We start from the raw sequence: 6,000 nt of genomic DNA on the forward strand, positions 1-6,000 counted from the left end.
TTGGTGTGTCACGGAAAATGTAGAGGCAGGGTATGAAATGGGATGAGCTAAGTTTACCATAGCTATTTTAACTCCATTACTAGTTTCTGTCAGTTAGGTTGAGTGCCTGCTTTTAACCTTCAACTGTGAAATCCAGTGACAAATTTCTTACTTCCCCTGGGTTTAATCTATTTATTTATTCATAAACTGTTGACATTTGGGTCATTAGATGCAACACAAAATCAATTTTTTTGACACTGCCTGACAACCAACTAAATTTGAGCTGTGCAGATTAAATGCTCCAAATGGTTCCTACTTTTGGACTCAATGATGCATAAACTAATAAAAGTGAGCTCTGATTTTTCAACTCCTTTGACACCGCTAATAAAATGCAGGTAATTTAAAGTGATGGACTAAGAAATCTTCAGGAACTTCAAAAATCCCTTTGGGCAATGAAGAGTCGAATCACAATTCCTGAGAGCATGGTAAGAGGGTACTTAAAATCAGAACTGAGCAGGCACTGCACAGAATTATTAAAAGCAAATTTTGTGTTTGACAAAATTGTGTGGAATAGAAATTTGTCATCTATCATATTTCTAAATGTGTAATGCAATAATGTGTGCATTTTGAACCAGGCTTCTGAAACTCCATACCATTCACGTCAATGAATGTTAACAAATTCATCCAGCTGGCAATTGGAGTTTTCAAAATTTATTGAAACCTAAGTTATAGGTACTGCAATTAAAAAAAGACCCTTGGTCTGACCACACCAAGTATTCTTTGTACAGTTGTGGTCATTGTTCATAAATTCAGAAGTGATAGGAGCAGGATTAGGCCATTTGGTCCATCAAGTCTACTCCACCGTTCTATCAAGGCTGATCCTTCTTCCCTTCTCCCCATTACCCCTGACACCCATACTGATCAAGAATCTATCAATCTCTGCCTTCAAAATATCCATTGACTTGACCTCCATAGCCTTCTGTGGCAATGAGTTCCATAGATTCACCACCTCCTGACTGAAGAAATCATCCAAGAAAGATGCCAATATATTATGGAGAGTGTCATTGAGATTTGCTTCACTGATTCCTGGCTTGGGTGAATATTCCACAAGGTGAAGTGAAAGGAATTTGATATTGCATTGTCCAGAATTTAAACTCAATATATGATTGCATGTAACATTTTATGATGTACTTAACAGAGTGAATGTCGGGAAATCAATAACTAAGAGTCACTGCACCACAGCCAGAACTGAGAAGTTGTGAATTTACATGTAACCTCTCCTTGTTGGGCCACAGATACACAGTTGTTGCATACACTTGTGATGGAACTTCTTCGATTATTGGCTTCTAAGGGAATCAAAGGATGTGATGATAGTATGGAAAGATGAAGTTAGCGTTAAAGATCTTCTTGAAAGGTAATGTAATTTTTAAGAAATGGAAGGTCAATTCCCCCCCCCCCCCACCCATTTCTGGCACTCTCTCATGACTGTAAAATTACTAAGCAATGTTTCTTAATTGGCATGCACTCTTACATAAATTAATGACATTTTATTAAAATTTAGGCAACTGAAGGTTTTTTTTCCACCATCTTTCATAGATTAATGCCAGTATTTTTTCTTTAATTTCTAGTGCTCTACTACAACAAACCTGCATAACCCTGGAATTTATAAGACTTCCATATTTTGTAAAAATGGATCAACAGTACCTACACAACAGTACCTACACAGGTAATCAGCGTTTAATAAATTATCCTTGTTTCGATGGATTCCAGTGTGGTTTTGTAAATCAATCTTGCCTGAATGAATGCTTGTGTTAAGTTGTAAAGAGGTAATTGGTGTTGAATTCTTATTGTCAGCCTCAGCAGTGATTGCCAGAGCTGTCAACCTTCATGCAGCCGAGTGGTTGATCCTGAAGAATGTTGCTTATTCATGAGCACCTCTTCAACCTGTCCCTCCTGGTTTCTGTGTTACCCTGTCTTGCCTGCATTGAATAGTTTCTACAAGGAACTGATAAATTGTAGGAACAGCATCTCCTATTCCATCTCAGTTGTCTACAACCTAATGGCATAAATATGAAATTATCCAATATTGGGTAATCCACACCCTCTCTGTCCCATTCACTCACCATCTATCTGTCCTGGTCACCTAACATACCCTTTTCTTTTGATAATATGCCCCAGCCCCCATCGTCCAGTTTCTTTCCTCTTTCACACATATACCACCTGCCCATTACCAACAAACCCCTCCCACTGGATCCCTTCCCACCCCCAATACTATTCATGTCTCTCCTCTCTCTTTTGTTCCCATCTGTAATCACCTCTCCTTATTTAGTTGCTTTCTTCACCTTCCTTTCCTATTAGATTCCAAACTCTGCTGCCCATTGTTCTCTACTGGACCTCCTCGCCTCTGTCCCTATTTTTACCCTTCCCTCCCCAACCTGACTGTTATCTGCCAAATCTCTTCTCACCTGTATCCACCTATCATTGGTATCCACCATCACCCTCTTGCCCCAGCTCTTTCAACTGCTATCTCCCCTCTACTCTTTCAGTCCAGATGAAGGTACTTGACCCAAAACGTCAACTGTCCATTCCCCTCTATAGCTGTTGCCTGAACTGTTCAGTTCTTTCAGCAACTCTCTTCCTTTTTTTTTAAACAGTAAAAAGGCAAACTGATCTACTTTAGTTACAAAGCTATCCATGCAGTCCAACTGCTCTGCATTTCTTCTTTGTATTTCACCTACCACAATGTTTATCCCTATCCCATTTTTTAAAAATGTCATTAAATCTGCTTCAACATTCTTTCAATTATTGCATTCCAAACAATGAGAGCACAGAGTATGGAGAAAAAAAACAAGGCTTCCTCATAGTAGTTCTTGATCTGTCATTCAATCTCCAATCTTCACTTTGCACTTTACAATGCCACCAATCTCATTAAAAATGATTTGCAGTAGGTCTGGACATCTTATACACTAATAGATGACACAAAACGCTAAATAAAAATTGTGGAGAAGAATCGAGATCTTTCCCCATCACACAGTGAGAGAAATCATCATATTCACTCCCACACGGGTGACCCTGCCAAAGCCTACAAAACATCATTGGAAGCATTTAAGTGGCACTCAGATCTCAGAAAAAAAAGACCAGACTGTACATTGAAACTAACTCCAGATGTCAGCACTGTTGCTTCAGAGGGACAATGCTACGAGTTGGCACTATGCTGCTCAATTGTTATTATGCGTTGTTAGCAGCCAGGCTCACTGCTGGTGGTTATGAAACAATACAATTATCTTTTCAAAATCAATCATCATAAGCCGAGATATAATGATTATCTTTGACTTTTTTTGTTGACACAGATTATTGTTTGGCATACAATTTATAACTGTCAACATGTGTACATGTCCTTTCGTTACTATGATTGCAATTTCCAAATGTGCTTTATATAATTCACCTGAAAATGTACACAGAAAGAAATCTTCCCAGAATGCTGATGATGTCAATAGCACATAGTGGCTGATAAAGCTGTTGTTCTCAATGAAGAGAAGGCACTGCTGAGCATTGGGACCTGCTCTTACCAGTTAAGCACTAACATGACTTTCGTATCAAATAACAATGGATAACGAGGTAGAGCGAGTTATGGCAGAACTACTAGCTACCTCTTTGGTGACCCTCGCTCGGACTATCCTTGATAGCTTTACCTGGCAATAAACGTTATTCCCTTATCATGTATCTATACATTGTAAATAGATTGATTGTAATAATGTATTGCCTTTCTGCTGACTGGTTAGCACGCAACAAAAGATTTTCGCTGTACCTTGTGTGTCTTTGGGACAATAAACTAAACTGAACTGAACTGTATTCTTCTGCAAAATCAGCAGCTAATTTAATGATTGAAGCTGCTCACCAACCTGATAGTATGTTTCAGCCAAATACGAGATTAAGAAATGTTTTGAGAAATTTCTGCTGATATTGAAAGGCTAGTGTTTCTTTTATAAACATGCCTTTTTTTCAATTACCTGGAAATACCAGGTTGAGCATTGGAATTATTGTGGTTGATGCTTTATTTTAAAGATGCTTCTCAGTTGGAAGGAAGGCGTTTCAGCTTCGGGTCAATCTATTTCTGCTCAGACCTTCTTCAAGTAACCAATATAGATAAACATGGAGAGCTGTGGGTTGTTGAGGAGCCCCAGGCAAAAGAAAGCAATTCTCCTTTCCACAGCAATATGCGTTTTTGCAACACTCCCCGTCTACTGTTGGCCAATAGAATTGCTGGCGAATGCCACAGGAGTGACCATATTTCAATTCTATCTTTTTAAAAGTGGATACATGTTCTACACCCGTGTATAATTACATAATATACACCACCCAGTTTCATGAGCTAAAACAGGAGTGAAATCAGAACGTGAATGAGAAGCTGGGTTCTGTCTTTAGCTGGAAGAGGTTAAAGTTCACAGATATATGCATGAATTGCAATTTTGGAGACATTGTGAATTCTGCAAAATTGATCCTGCTCCTCTGAACATTTCGGGACTAAAGTGTTTTGTTTTTTTGCACCCTTGTGCCCAGGTACACACGCACACACATTCATTACATTAAGCATTGATTGATTGATTAAAAGATGCTATTAGCATGGAGACAGGCCAACCGACCCACCAGGGACATGCCAACCATTGATCACCCATTCATTCTAGTTCTATGATATCCCCCTTTTGCCTCCACTCACGACACACTAGGGGCAATTTATAGAGGCCAATTAAACTATAAACCTGAACATATTTGGGATGTGGGAGGAAACAGCAGCACCCGGAAGAAACCCACATGGTCACAGGGAGAATGTGTACAGTCCACACAGTCAGCAACCAAGGTCAGGATTGAACCCAGGCCTCTGGCATTGCTGAGGCAGCAACACTACTGGCCGCACCACTGTGTACCCCTAAAAATAAGGAATGCTTCAGGAATTTACATATCATCCACTGTGGAATTCTCTGCCTCAGAGGGCAGTGGAGGCCAATTCTCTGAATACATTCAAGAGAGAGCTAGGTAGAGCTCTTAAGGATAGCAGAGTCAGGGGGTTTGGGGAGAAAGCAGGAACGGGGTACTGATTGAGAATGATCAGCCATGATCACATTGAATGGCGGTGCTGGCTCGAAGGGCCGAATGGCCTACTCCTGCACCTATTGTCTATTGTCTATCCTTGCACAGGGGCCATGCTAATCCTCTCTGTATCAATCCAATTTTAGTATATGTGCTGCCAACGTGATGATTGGAATTTCTTTTTGTAGAGGACATACAATGTTAAAATATTGTGCACGCCCCTGCCAATCAGTAACTTCCTCAATATTTTCAAAAAATCAAATATATCACCCTTGTATATGGAATTATCAGCCAACCCTTTATCAATTAACATTTACAGATAGATTTCCAAGTTTCTTTCATCCTCGACATCATACCCCAACATATTTTCTATATTCAATCCTGAAAGGGCAAGCTGTAAATGTTACACTTTACCTTCTAGCCTTGTGTTCCCAACCAGAAGGCAGAGGGTGGGGGACTGTTTAACTAATGACATGTGCCTTTGGAGTAATGCAATCCATGTGATCAGCCTCCAAACATAATGTGATTTTGGTCAGGGATTGTCTTCAGCATGCTCTGAATCGGTAAATATAGAATGTGTGTAATTTTCCAACATTCATACAATATCTTAAAAAATAGACTTACCAATGCTCACATGCAAGAGAGAGAGAGCTGCATGATTTTGAGTTTGTGTCATCATGTAAAATGAGTGGAAGTATCTTCTACTTTTCTCCCAATTCCAAAGAAAATAATGAAATATAAATTGTTTTGCTATCAGCAAATAGCTACAATGATCTGAATAGCCTCTCTCTGTACCATGATCCCATAACATAAAAAAGGGAAAACTACATCATGAGAGGTAGTAGAGCATGGATGGAGTCTAAGACATTTCAGAACTTCACTTGAGTAAAGTGATCATTTTGATATTATAAATCATGTGGGGTTTAAGGGATT

At 39.3% G+C, this 6,000-nt stretch overlaps 1 protein-coding gene and 1 pseudogene across 1 annotated transcript in view; both read right to left on the reverse strand.

Annotated features, from left to right (window-relative positions):
- The window catches only part of LOC144604713 (cadherin-12-like), a 576,800-nt gene that overhangs the window by 441,204 nt on the left and 129,596 nt on the right, over window positions 1-6,000 (reverse strand). The gene's annotated exons all lie outside the window — the stretch shown is intronic.
- LOC144611148 (U6 spliceosomal RNA) lies at window positions 5,130-5,229 on the reverse strand (annotated as a pseudogene).

This window comes from Rhinoraja longicauda, chromosome 2, assembly GCF_053455715.1.
Source record: "Rhinoraja longicauda isolate Sanriku21f chromosome 2, sRhiLon1.1, whole genome shotgun sequence".
In the NCBI taxonomy this organism is placed as follows: domain Eukaryota; kingdom Metazoa; phylum Chordata; class Chondrichthyes; order Rajiformes; family Arhynchobatidae; genus Rhinoraja; species Rhinoraja longicauda.